General features: G+C 36.3%; 1 pseudogene; it reads left to right on the top strand.

The window, feature by feature from the left end:
• Positions 1-3,791: 3,791 nt before the first annotated feature.
• LOC136396353 (small nucleolar RNA U3) lies at positions 3,792-3,876 on the top strand (annotated as a pseudogene).
• The last annotated feature ends 11,327 nt before the right edge of the window (positions 3,877-15,203 follow it).

The raw sequence follows: 15,203 nt of genomic DNA, 5'->3' as shown, positions 1-15,203 counted from the left end.
AATAATACCTAGAGAAAAATATATGATAAATGTAAAAAGATAATTCAGAAATATGAAAATACAGGTGACTATTGAGTGAAAATGTAAGGTCAGTTAATAACAATTAAAATAACAATGAAATGTTATTTTTACCTATCAAATTGTCAATGATTATGAATAGAATAATACCAGATGTTTTCAAATGTTCAACGAGGAAAGCTATCTCTTACATTCCTTGTGGAATGTAAATTTTTATCCATTTTGAAGTGCAATTAGTAAAAGTTTATTAATACTTTTAAATATATTTATAATATTTTGATTAAATCTACTTGTAAAAGTAGATTTAAGTTCTTTAACTTTTTTAATTCTATGAGGAAGTTGTCCTAAAGATGTGTATAATTGTATATCAAGTTGTTCAAAGCATTTGTTAATCAAATATGAATAACTTAGAAACATGACACTAATTAAATATATTTTTGATAATTGTACATGTACTATTGAGTTATGTTTTTGTTACAATTATCTATATGCATAGAGAAACCTAATGGGAAATACTAAAATATTAAATGTTACATTTTTTATATCAATGATTTATGAATTTTATTTATGAGAGGAATAACAGAAGTGTAAAATTAATTTTAAAAATAATTAGATAAATTAAAGAGTATATAACAAATCATCAGGAAAGATATTATGATATAAATTGTTAAGTTTGAGACAAAAGTGGTTAAATTCTTACTAGTCAATAACCCTTCGAAGGTATCTTTTCTGGAGAACATTAACCTTTTTCATCTCTGCCAGAAGAAAACATCTGTAAAGAATTTGTACCTTCTCTCCTAAACCATAGAATATCTAGAACTAGAGACAGTCTTATTAACAGTATGAGCTATAGCACTGAAAGAAAATGCAAACATCAACATCTTTTGGTTTAAGTTCTAAGTTTTGAATGATTTTTCTTTTTTTAATTGACATAATATTATATTAGTTCATGGTGTGAAACATAATTATTCAATATCTGTATATATTGGGAAATGAGCACCACCATAAGTGTAGTTAGCTTCTGTCATTAATAATAATTATACATATTTTCTTATGATAAGAACTTTTAAGATCTACTCTTAATCACTTTAATAAATGCAATACTGTATTATTGACTATAATCGCAATGTGGCTCATTACATTATGACTTATTTATTTTATAACTAGAAGTTTGTACTTTTTGATCCCTTTCATCTATTTTTTATTGAATTTATTAAGGTGACATTGGTTAATAGAATTACATAGATTTCATGTGTACAATTCTATAAAAAATAGATCATCTGTATATTGTATTGTGTGTTCACCATCCCAAGTCAGTCTCCTTTTCTCACCATTTACTCCCCTTTACCCTCTTTTACCTTTCCCCACACCTCTTTCTCTCTGGTAATCACCATACTATTGTTGGTTTGAGTTTTTTTGTTTTTTGGGGGGGTTTTGCTTAATTCCTTCACTTTTTCTCCCAGATTTCCCAACCCCCTACCCCAGACAGCTGTCAGCCTGTATTCCTTAATTCCTTTTGTGTCTCATAGGTGCTGGCTATTAATGGTGATGACTGTCAGCTCAGGGTGATCGAGTTAATTGGAATACTTGTCTCCAGCAGACTCAGCTAAGCTTATACACATAGTGGCAAGTTCAGCGTTTTCATGAGCAACAGGCTTCAGTGAAGAAATACTTTCTATTTTCTGCTTTCATCATGTTGGCTGTTGTCTCACTGATCACAGCACGTGGTTAAATTCATAGTCAACATGGAAAGATATTAATCAAACACATGAATTTAAAGAAAAATAAACAAAGTTAGTGACCATTATTGCTAAAATGTGCCATATCCTTCTATTTTATTCCATATATAACATAATTTATTTATTCATTATTCTGTTGACAGATATTTAGATGGTTTCTGGGATTTTTTTATGAACAGTGTTGTTCTAAATACTTTGTATATGTCTCCTCTTCATAAGTGCAAAGAATTCTCTTAGATATGTAACAGGAGTGGAATTGCTGGGGAAGTATGTGAATGGTCAACCATATAAGATAATAAATTTTTCCCTCATTAATATTGTTTCAATTATTCTTTCACTGGCATTGCGTAAGACAGAAAATTGGAGCACATCAATGCCAACACCCACACCCATAGCAGTTAAAAATAATAAGATATAGCCTGACCAGGCAGTGGTAAATTGGAGAGAGCATTGGACTGGGATGCAGAGGACCCAGGTTCAAAACCTTGAGGTAGCCGGCTTGAGTGTGGGCTTGCTGGCTTCAGTGTGGAATCATAGACATGACCCTATGGTCACTGGCTTGAGCCCAAATGTCTCTGACTTAAACAAGGGGTCACTCTCTCTGCTGTAGCCTCCTGTTCAAGACACATATGAGAAAGTAATCAGTGAACAACTAAGGAGACTAAGGAGCCGCAAAGAAAAATTGATGCTTCTCATCTCTCTCTTTTACTCTGTCTATCCGGTCTGTCCCTCTCCCTGTCTTTCTCTCTGTCTCTGTTACAAAAATAAAAAAAGATATAATTTTTCTTTATTATTAAAAAATCACAATTAAATTAAAAAGTAGCAATTATAATTACATTTAAATAAGAAATGAGTTATATGAAATTTAGAAAAATAGAATACTAGAGTATATAATTCTTAGCTCAATATTTTATTATTCACATGTGAATGTTTATTAAATACCTTACAGACACTGTGTTGAGGGTTAAATATAATTTTTAAAGGAAATAATTCTTATCTTCAAGGATGTAGTAGTTAATTTTGTGTCAGTTTGACTGACCATGGGATGCCCAGATTAAATATTATTTTTGGATGTGTCTGTGAGAGTATTTCCAGGAGAGATTAACATTTGAATCCATAGACTCAGTAAAGTAGGTTGCCCTCCACAGTGTGGGTAAGCATGAACATCCTAATAGAACAAAATATAGTATTTGTACTCATTTTTGCTTCCTGCCTACTTAGTTGAATTATGATATCTCATCTCAGTCTCCAATTCTCAAAATGGGATATTTTTTAGACTGAGTTAGGTGAATATTTTATTCATGATGTTTCCAGAAAGGAATGTTGAAGCTGGACCAGTCTAAACTCTTAGAGCCTGTTCAGTTGGCCACAAGAATGCTGCAATTTAAGCATGGGCTCCCCCAGTGCTCCCTTCAGTCCTGTACTGAATCACACCACTGGCTATCCTGGGTCTCCAATCTGCAGATGATAGATCGTGGGACTTCTTAGCCTTCATAGTCACTTGAGCCAATTCCTCATAATAAATCTCCATACTACTAATTCTGTTTCTTTGGATTATTGTGAATAATTACAAAGGGTTTGCAGTTTATTATAGAATTTGGAGAAACTAAGTACTAACACTGACAGCTCACTGATATAGAGCTGTCCATATACTGGATGTCATTCTAAATTCTTGACATATATTAATTTACTTAATCTTGATAATAGTCCTATGAGATGTACTATTCTTATCCCCAGAGATGAATTATTCTCATCCCCAGAGAAGAACACTGAAGCAAAGGTTAAGTATTTTGTACAAGATCAACAGCTTCCATGTGGTAGAAACAGGATTCAAACCCAGACAGTCTGTTCCCAGAGCTGTGCTCTTCACTTTCCCTCCAGCTCTTAACTCCACCAGACTTTTAAGAAGGTAATGAAAGCAAGTGGAGAGGTCAGCACACCAACTAGATTAACATACAATAGAAATTTGTTTATTTGGACTTGGGCCTGACCTATTTAATAAAATATCAGAGGTTATTACATTATAACTCCAAAAAGACTATACTTTCAAGGATCATTTCTATAGTTTGTTACATTATAACTCTAAGGGCACAATAATTGAAAAAGGCATGAAGATGCAAAAAAGTTTTTTCCCTTTTGTTTTTAGTCAATTAGGATTTGCCAAAGAGCAAGTGTTTTTATATGTTAAATTAACTCTGGCTATCTTAAATCAGGCATTGTTTTTTTCTTCCATATGTAAGTCAAATATGGAATATAAATACACATCTCATGTATTAAATATTGTTATATTTAATATACTTGTACATTGTATACATGTATAATACTTGTATAACACATATTATATATTATAACATATATAACACAAAGATTTATATACATACACACTAAACTATAGATAGTATAAAGATTTAAATATAGTACATGTCATATATATTTTATGCCCACACTTAGTGAAGGTTTCTCATTTTACATTCTTCATTATACATTTATGCTTTTAACAGTACTTAATATTACCCCTTTCAAATAAAGAGTGTGGTCTTGGTGGAACAGTAAGTTAAGGTGTCCTTCTTTCCAACCATGGAAGACAATGGAAATGAAGTAACTAGAAGAGTTTGTTTTGTTGGTTTCTATGCCACAAGTTAAAGCCAAAGCAAATTCATGTGACTAACACCCCATGTATAATAAGACTTGACTGCCATATATCACCAATGAGTAATTTGCAATCTGGGAGAACTATCCCCTGTCAGTACACTGCTCACTATAACAGAGTAGTCTTCATTTATTACAATACTGTAACTTTCTTTTTTTTTTTTATTTTTTTCTGAAGCTGGAAACGGGGAGGCAGTCAGACAGACTCTCGCATGCGCCAGACTGGGATCCACCTGGCACGCCCACCAGGGGGCAATGCTCTGCCCATCTGGGGCGTCGCTCTGTCGCAACCAGAGCCACTCTAGCACCTGGGGCAGAGGCCAAGGAGCTATCCCCAGCGCCTGGGCCATCTTTTGCTCCAATGGAGCCTCTGCTGCAGGACGGGAAGAGAGAGACAGAGAGGAAGGAGAGGGGGAGGGGTGGAGAAGCAGATGGGCGCCTCTCCTGTGGCCGGGAATCTAACCCGGGACTTCCGCACGCCAGGCTGATGCTCTACTACTGAGCCAACCGGCCAGGGCCTACAATACTGTAACTTTCTAATGGATACTCATACAAATATGCTTTTATAAGAATTCCACTGATTATATGTAACCAATATATTTGGTACTCATGCATACTAAACTATAGGTAGTATTTTATGCTAATCTGGAGCCTATTCCTCTATTCATCTAATGACTCTTTCTTCTTGATCACCAAGCTTAATTATATTTTCTGGTCTTCAATGTACTTAGGTTAGATCGTGTGCCTAAACTATGGTCAAATAAAAAATAATAATAATAAGGTTGTCCATTTCCAGGACTAACTGATAAAACCTGCCATGAAGTTGTCTACCCTCTTTTCTCTTCCATTTATCACTTATTATTGATTTCTAGAGTAACTTTGGAAGTTAGGTGACAAGTTGCCAATCCATCATTAGCCTGAATCCCTGTTGTCAGCGTGGCCATTCACACTTGAATTCTCTCTGCTGGAAAGCTCTTCTCAACATATTCTATACCTTTCACCATTACCTCAGGTTTCTGCTGAAAAATGTTATCAGTAAGGCCTTTTTAGGACATCTTGTTTAAAGTGACAGCCATCCTTGAGGATACTCTGTGTCCCCCTCTTCTGATTCGGTTTTCCCATACCATTACTTTCTCGCTTACTTCTTTTTATTCTATGTACTAGAAAATATGCTCCATGAGGAGTGGTATATTATATTTTTAATATTGTGCAACCAGAACCAAATAGAGTTCTACAATGACTATTTGTTGAATAAATGAATGATTATTAGGTATTTTACCTGAAATCAAAACTTTCATGTGTAGTAAAAGGATTCATAAAAAAATAAATTCTTGGCCCTGGCCGGTTGGCTCAGTAGTAGAGCATCAGTCCGGCATGTGGAAGTCCTGGGTTCAATTTCTGGTAAGGGCACAGAGGAGAAGTGCCCATCTGCTTCTCCCCTCTTCCCCCTGTACTTGCTCTCTATCTCTCTCTTCCCTTTCTGCAGCTGAGGTTCCACTGGAGAAAAGTTGGCCCAGGCACTGAGGATGGCTCCATGGCCTCTGCCTCAGGCACTGGAATAGCTCCAGCCACAAGGGAGCAATGCCTCAGATGGGCAGAGCATCGCCCCGGTGGGCATTCCAGGGGAGTCCTGGTCAGGCGCATGCAGGAGTCTGTCTGCCTCCCCGCTTCTAACTTAGAAAAATATAAAAATAAATAAATAAATAAATACATAAATTCTTATATATTATTTTTAAAAGTGTAAGTGATAAATTTAAAAAAAAAAAACAACATAAGTAAAATGAGAAATAAAGAAAGAAATACTGCCCTTAGAAGACAGAATTAAGATATAAATGGGAGAAAAGTAGAACTGGAGGAATTATGGAGAATAATTACAAGAAAAGTTCAAAGGAAGACTGGTTTAAATATTACTTTTAAATTTCTCTATTTTGATTAAATGGTGATGCTTGTGCTGTCACATTGATTACAGAACTGGAGGAAAGGTGAGGAGAAAAATGAAAGACTAGACACTTAAATTATAACTCAGCAATATGGTCAAGGAAATTCTGATTAACACTTCTTAAGGTTGATGAAATAGTAAAAGAACTAAAAGCTCAAAAAAGAAAGAAAAGCCTTTACAGCATTGATGTCAAATTCAAATTGGTTCCCAGAGGAATAAAATGCTATTCTTTTAGCAAAAAAAACTTTAGAAATAAAACTTAATACAGTAGAACACAGCCATCCATGTAACTGAGTATTCATTCTGTGGACACTCTCTATCCATTGTGTTTTCCAAGCAGTTATCATGTCAAATATCATCCAACAGATGCAAATTCAGTGAAAAGTTTCAACTAACTTGAAATTTGTCCTATAATAATGGGAGAAAAGAAGCTTTTGGACAGACCACAAGCTTCATTTTTTTAATCAAAATTTTGTAAAAACTTAAAAAGTATTAAACAAACAACTCTTGATGGTAGTTCAGTTGGTTAGCACTTTGTTCCAATACACCAAGGTTTTGAGTTTGATCTCCCATCAGGGCATATATAAGAATTAACTAATGGGCCCGGCCAGGTGGTGGTTCAGTGGATAGAGCATTGGACTGGGATACAGAGGACCCAGGTTTGAAACCCTGAGGTCACTGGCTTGAGTGCGGGATCATCTGGTTTGAACAAGGCTCACCAGCTTGGACCCAAGGTCACTGTCTTGAGCAAGGGGTCACTTGCTCTGCTGTAGACCCCCAGTCAAGGCACGTATGAGAAAGCAATCAATGAACAACTAAGGTGCCGCAAGGTAGAATTGGTGCTTGTCCTCTCTCTCTCTTCCTGTCTGTCTGTCCCTATCTGTCCCTCCTCTGTCTTTCCCTCTTCTCTGTCACATACACACACAAAAAGAATCAACCAATGAATGCATAAATAAGTAGAACAATAATTCAATGTTTCTCTCTTTCCCTGTTTAAATTAAAAAGGATAAATATAGTTTTCATTACTTCTTAAAGTACCTTATTACTCTTATAGGTGCAAAGAAATGACAAGAGCTAAATTGGTAGGGTTTGAGAAAAGAAGAGAAAGAAAAATATCTGAATATCTGTTAATAACCAAATATAATATTTTTTAAATTTTAATTATTGTATCAATCAATATAAGCCAACTTTACCAATATAACAAACAAAGTCACAATCTCCGTGCCTTAAAACAACAAATTTTTTATCTTCTTGTTATATATACACTAAGATTTTTCTAGGGTTTCTGCTCTATGTGGTCCTAATGATAAAACTTCTACCAGAACTTTGCCTGAGAGAAAGAGAAGGTAGCATATCACACAGGTAAGAGATAACCTATTTGCCTCTGTTTTATTGATTGAAGTAGAACTATAGCCATCTCAACTTTGAAAGAGCAGGGGTGTTTAGCCCAACCATGCACATAAGAAGAAAACCAGAAATATACACTGGATAGAAATAGCAAACACAACAATGCTCTTTAAAATTCATTTGTAATGAAACTAAGCCTCAGGGAGGTTAGAAAACTACTCATTGACACTCATTAGTGGCATTTTTTAAACCCAGGCATTTCTGAGTCAAGGAAAGAGATGGGAATTGAGTAATCGGAAGGAAGAATGCTTTATTAATTCAGTGCTTCTAAACTCTTGGTACTAGAAGTTGTCTTGCCTGTGGAACAGCAGCAACCGCATCACCTGGGGATTTATTAGAAACACTGTCTCAACCTCACACAAGATACTGAATTGGAATCTGCTTTTTAAAAAGGTCTCTTAGCAATTCATATGTACAACGCAGTTCCTAAAACATGGTCTTAAACTTTGTCTTTGAGCACATACTATGCCACAGTGAAAATAATCCATGGCTAGACTCTGCTGTAACCTTACACCTAGCCATTTAGGAATTATAATACCTCTCCCAAATTTCCAACCACCACCGCCCAGTCATTTCTGGAATTCTTGTGCAGACAAGTAATAAATACACTTGTCTTCCTTCCATTTTAAAGTACTTCACTTTCATCTCCCTGTCGTCTGTGATCTCTAGGCACAGTGGCCTCTGTTTAGATAGCCCTATTACCTGTGCCAGAGTTGAGGAAATGGGTGAAAAATAAATTTCCATGGAAACCATGTGATGGTTGACTATCTGGTCTTTAAGCAGCAGTGCCAGTGCCCAGAGTCAAACACATATGTTCATATGCACAGCTCCTTCAACTTTTCACCCAAGCAACACTTCAAATAACATCAGTGTATTGTCCAAGTGTCAGCAATGGTCACTGGGGTTAGAGGTAAACTTCTGTCTGCCTTTAGCTCATAGCTTCCTTTTTTCTTCTTAAGAACATCAACCCCAAAAGAACTCTGAGCCCACACTGACCTCAGCCATATTATTAATTTATGTGAATAATACTCAGGGAATGGGTACTTCTGATCAGCAGAAATCTTCTGTTATAATGAACATATACTTAGGCTATCAAATAGAAAATGAACATTTTGAATAAATCTAAAGACTCCCTTATTCTGACATGGGCTGTGGGTTTGTACTACTTTCTATTCAAATAATGATCACAGAGAATATTATCCCTCGGGGTCATTGACATCTTTCTGTTTTCAAGAACAAGGCAATAGAGTGACGTCAGAGAAATGGCACCGTAAGGAGTGATACCGATAAATCTCCCCAAAAATTCAACAAAATCTTCAACCAGAGACAGAAAAATCTATCCTTGGAGCCTCCAGAAGTTCCACACTAAACACGAAGTTATGATTGAGCAAAAAATTGACTAAATATATAATCAACCCCGAAGGAAATAAGGAGGAAGAAACACTCTGCCTTCCTCACTAACCTAAATAAGGGCTGCTTTCACTGGGAACTGAGAGTAGGAACTAAGGCGGGCATAGGGTGTGAATAGAACCAGACTGTGGCACAAACGTCTGAACCAGGCTGTGGCATGGACATCCAAGCTGAGGAAAAACGGTGCTTGTGGCAACCCAGTCAACACAAGCTAATGCTCGTGCCAAATCCAGACAAAGAAAGGCACTTGGGACAGCCATCCTTTCCAATCTCCTGGTTGGCGCATGCAGATAGTAGGCGAGAGATTCCTCCTAGAGCCCCGGGAGTGGGCGCCCATATTACTGGACAGAGGGGCAGGGTCAGAGGCCTTTCTGTGGGCCAAAACTGGAGTCTCAGGGTCACCCCTGTGCCCCAAAAAGCAGCACGTGGGGAGGGAGCGGGAGTGAAATTCCCTACACTCGAACTTTTTCATTCTGGCGGGGCACCTCACTTGGAGTGAGAGGCAGCCGGCATGATATCCTAATCGGCGAGCATGGAGAGTGGGCGAGAGATTCCCCCGGGAGTGGACACCCGTGTTCCCGGACAGAGGGGCAGAGTCAGAGGCCTTTTTGTGGGCCAAAACTGGAGTCTTGAGGTTGCCCCTGCACTCCAAAAGAAGTGCGTGGGGAGTGAGTGGGAGTGAAATTCCCTACACTCGAACTTTTTTTGTGCGGGCAGGGCCACTCATTGGGAGTGAGAGGCGGCTGACCGGATATCCTGGTCGGTGAGCACAGATAGTGGGCAAGAGATTCCCCTGAGAGTGGGTGCCCATGTTCCCGGGCAGAGGGGCAGAGTCAGAGGTCTTTGTGTGGGCTGAAGTCCTGCTTGATTATGCTAGGGGCTCTGACTGATTGAGCCTTACCAAGAGCCCTATGCTGAGTGGGAATAGAGTGGGGATTTGCCAGCTCTTTGAGCCTCTTACTCTCTAGGCAGAGGCAGCAGCAACCCCATAGCTGGATCAGCAGGCTACTAATTCAGGAAAAAAAGACTAGGAGAGAGGCTCCGGGAACATGGACTCTCTCATTGGCGGAGCCTGAAAATGCTAATGAGACTCAACTGCCAACAAGACTGAAGCCCAATATATGACATCACCATAGAGACTTATCAACTGAAAACCTCTACCTAAGCGTGCCACAGGGGCAGAGCCTGGGTTACAAAGTCACAGACCAGGAAGAGGGAGAGAAAAGAAAAAGCAAGAAGATAACCTCTCAAAATCAAGAATAATCCACAGACTTTATAACCTATCCCATTTTATTATATTTGTTTGTTTGTTTCTCTTATATTCCTGTCTTGATTATTTTCTTCCTCTTCCAATTTGGTAATTTAATTCTCTGCCGGTCTTACTCTCTCCTATCCTTGAACTACACTACCCATAAGTGTTACATCTCCCATTATCTTATCTTTCTTCTTCCTTTCTCTCTATGAGGGTTGTACTCCAAAACCTTTAAATCTCTCTCTCTCTCTCTCCTTTTATTCTTTTTTCTTCTTTTTGTGTTTTCCTCTTTCTTTTTTTTTCTCCCTCTATATTAGTTTCTTCTTTTCTCCTTTACTTTTCCTCTTATTCAATCCTCAATCAAGAACAAATTATTTTATCTGGGACTCAAATTTTTCTTTGTGGCGCTTTGGGGGTTTCTTACTTCACTGTTTTAACTCACTAGCAATGCTCCCAACCCTGGCTCTCCATTATATCTAGATCTTGCTCCACTAAATACAATAGTAATTTTTTTATTTTTTTCCCTTTTTCCTGTTTCCCTCTTATTCCTCTTATCATATCTCTTAGTCAAACATCACCTAAAAGCAAATCATTTTATTCTTGACCCAAATTTTTTTCTTTTTTGCATTTTGTGGGTCCATACCCCCTTTTTTGCCCCTTTATCACTTCTCCCCAACTCAGGCCCTCCATTATGGTAGATTTTGTTCAATTTAGCACAATATAATTCACAGTTCACCAGAAGATTTTCTAAAGAAGGAGGAGAGAGAAGAGGAGAGGGAAAAAAAGGGTGGGGGAATAATAATTTTTTTTATTTTTATTTTTTTAACTTTTTATTCTTTATTAATTCTCATTAATACTATCAACTAAACAACCCTCAGATGCCATTAAGGAAAAGGAAATTGAATATCATGGATACAAAAGACAGAGAGGTAGCACAGATAGATGAAGAAAAATCTATGGAGAAAAAATTTAATATATTGGAAACCTTGGAGCTAAATGACAGAGAATTTAAAATAAAAATTCTACAAATACTCAGAGATATACAAAAAAACACATAAAGAAAATTAAAGGAGCTCAGAAAACAACTCAACGAACACAAACAATATATTACCAAGGAAATTGAAACTATAAAAACAAATCAAACAGAGATGAAAAACTCAATTCATGAGCTGAAAAATGAGGTAACAAGCTTAGCTAATAGAACAGGCCAGATAGAAGGTAGGCCCAACAGAGAGAAGAAGAAAGAGACTCAAAAATTTAAAAAAATGAGAAAGCTTTACAGGAATTGTCTGACTCCATCAAAAAGAATAACATAAGAATAATAGGTATATCAGAGGGAGAAGAGAGAGAAAATGGAATGGAGAACATACTCAAACAAATAATAGATGAGAACTTCCCAAGCCTGTGGAAAGAATTAAAGCCTCAAATTCAAGAAGCAAACAGAACTCCAAGTTTTCTTAACCCCAACAAACCTACTCCAAGGCACATCATAATGAAATTGGCACAAAGCAACGGCAAAGAAAAAATTCTCAAGGCAGCCAGGGAAAAGAATACAACATATAAAGGAAGGCCCATTAAATTATCATCAGATTTCTCAACAGAAACTCTACAAGCTAGAAGAGAGTGGATCCCAATATTTAGAGTCCTGAAAGAGAGGAACTTTCAGCCACGAATACTATACCCATCAAAGCTATCCTTCAAATATGAAGGAGAAATAAAAACATTCACAGATACAGAAAAGATGAGGGAATTTATCATCAGAAAACCCCCACTCTGGGAATTACTAAAGGGGGTTTTCCAACCAGATAAAAAGAACAAAACAAAACAAAACCACAAGTAAAAGCTCCAAGAAGAACACAATAAAACCAAATTTAAACTATGACATCACCAAAAGAAAGGGGGTGGGAGAGGATGGAGATTAACAGTAGCAAAGGACGATGGAGTGCAAAAGTACTCACAAGATATTGCACTACAATGAACAGGGTAAGAACCCTTTTCATAACTTAATGGTAACCACCATTGAAAAACCACCACAGAAGCACATGAGATAAAAAAGATAGCAACAGAGGAAAGATGTATGGAATACAACCAAATAAAAACAAAAGATAGAAAAATAAAAGAGAAGAATCAAACAAGACTCAAAACTAACAGAAAGCAATCTATCAAATGGCAATAGGGAACTCACAAGTGTCAATAATTACACTAAATGTAAACGGATTAAACTCACCAATAAAAAGGCACAGAGTAGCAGAATGGATTTAAAAAGAAAATCCAACTGTATGCTGCCTATAAGAAACTCATATAAGCAACAAGGATAAAAACAAATTCAAAGTGAAAGGCTGGAAAACAATACTCCAAGCAAATAACATCCAAAAAAAGCAGGCGTAGCAATATTCATATCTGATAATGCTGACTACAAGACAGCAAAAGTACTCAGAGACAAAAATGGCCATTTCATAATGGCTAAGGGGACACTGAATCAAGAAGACACAACAATTCTTAATATATATGCACCAAACCAAGGAGCACCAAAATTTATAAGACAGCTACTTATTGACCTTAAAAAAAAAAACTGACAAAAATACAATTATACCTGGTGACCTCAATACACTGCTGACAGCTCTAGATTGGTCATCCAAACAGAGAATCAATAAAGATATATTGGCCTTAAACAAAACACTAGAGCACCTGGATATGATAGACATCTATAGGACATTTCATCCCAAAGTGACAGAGTATATATTTTTCTCCAGTATACATGGATCATTCTCAAGAATTGACCATCTGTTGGGCCACAAAAACAACATCAGCAAATTCAGAAAAATCAAAGTTGTGCCAAGCATATTTTCTGATCATAAAGCCTTGAAACTAGAATTCAACTGCAAAAAAGAGGAAAAAAATCCCACAAAAATGTGGAAACTAAACAACGTACTTTTAAAAAATGAATGGGTCAAAAAAGAAATAAGCGCAGAGATCAAAAGACATATACAGACAAATGAAAAATAAATCATGATCAAGTGGGATTCATCCCAGAATCTCAAGGATGCTTCAACATACGTAAAACGGTTAACATAATATACCATATCAACAAAACAAAGAACAAAAACCACATGATCTCATCAATAGATGCAGAAAAGGCATTCGATAAAATACAACACAACTTTATGTTTAAGACTCTCAACGAAATGGGTATAGAAGGAAAATATCTCAACATGATAAAGGCCATATATGATAAACCATCTGCTAACATCATATTAAATGGCACAAAATTGAAGGTTTTCCCCCTTAAATCAGGAACAAGACAGGGTTGTCCACTCTCTCCACTCTTATTTAATGTGGTGCTAGAGGTTCTAGCCAGAGAAATCAGACAAGACAAAGAAATAAAAGGCATCCATATCGGAAAAGAAGAAGTAAAGGTATCACTTTTTGCAGATGATATGATCCTATACATCAAAAATCCCAAAGAATCTACCAAGAGACTACTAGAAACAATAAGCCATTACAGCAAGGTTGCAGGATACAAAATTAACATACAAAAGTCCATAGCCTTTCTATATGCCAACAATGAAACATTTGAGAATGAACTCAAACATATAATCTTCTTCACGATTGCAATAAAAAAATAAAATACCTAGGAATAAACATAACAAAGAATATAAAGGACTTATATAATGAAAACTACAAACCATTGTTAAGGGAAATCGAAAAAGATACAATGAGATGAAAGAATATTCCTTGCTCTTGGATAGGAAGAATAAATATAATCAAGATGGCCACATTACCCAAAGCAATATACAAATTTAATGCAATTCCCATCAAAATTCCAATGACATTTTTTAAAGAAATGGAACAAAAAATCACCAGATTTATATGGAACTATAAAAAACCCCGAATAACCAAAGCAATCCTAAAGAAAAAGAAAGAAGCTGGGGGCATTACAATACCTGACTTTAAACTATATTATAGAGCCACGACAATCAGAACAGCATAGTATTGGCAGAAAAGTAGACATTCAGACCAATGGAACAGAATAGAAAGTCCAGAAATAAAACCACATATATATATAGTCAAATAATTTTTGATAAAGGGGCCAACAACACACAATGGAGAAAAGAAAGCCTCTTCAATAAATGGTGCTGGGAAAACTGGAAAGCTGCATGCAAAAGAATGAAACTCGACTACAGTTTGTCCCCTTGTACTAAAATTAATTCAAAATGAATCAAAGACCTAAATATAAGACTTGAAAAAATAAAGTACATAGAAGAAGACATAGGTTCTAAACTCATGGACCTTGGTTTTAAAAAGCATTTTATGAATTTGACTCCAAAGGCAAGGGAAGTGAAGGCAAAAATAAATGAATGGGACTACATCAGGCTAAGAAGTTTTTGCTCAGCACAAGAAACTGACAACAAAATAAACAGACAGCCAGCTAAATGGGAAATGATATTTTCAAACAACAGTTCAGATAAGGGCCTAATATCCAAAATACACAAAGAACTCATAAAACTCAACAACAAACAAACAATCCAATAAAAAAATGGGAAGAGGATATAAACAGACACTTCTCTCAGGAAAAATACAAATGGCCAACAGATATATGAAAAGATGCTCATCTTCATTAGTTATTAGAGAAATGCAAATCGAAACTGCAATGAGATAACACCTCATACCTGTTAGATTAGTTATTATTAACAAGACAGGTAATAGCAAATGTTGGAGAGGCTGTGGAGAAAAAGGAACCCTTATTCACTGTTGGTGGGAATGTAAAGTAGTACAACCATTATGGAAG

Source organism: Saccopteryx leptura, chromosome 2 (genome assembly GCF_036850995.1).
Source record: "Saccopteryx leptura isolate mSacLep1 chromosome 2, mSacLep1_pri_phased_curated, whole genome shotgun sequence".
Classification (NCBI taxonomy): domain Eukaryota; kingdom Metazoa; phylum Chordata; class Mammalia; order Chiroptera; family Emballonuridae; genus Saccopteryx; species Saccopteryx leptura.
Note: the sequence above shows the minus strand (reverse complement) of the source record. Positions and strands in the feature narration are given on the sequence as shown.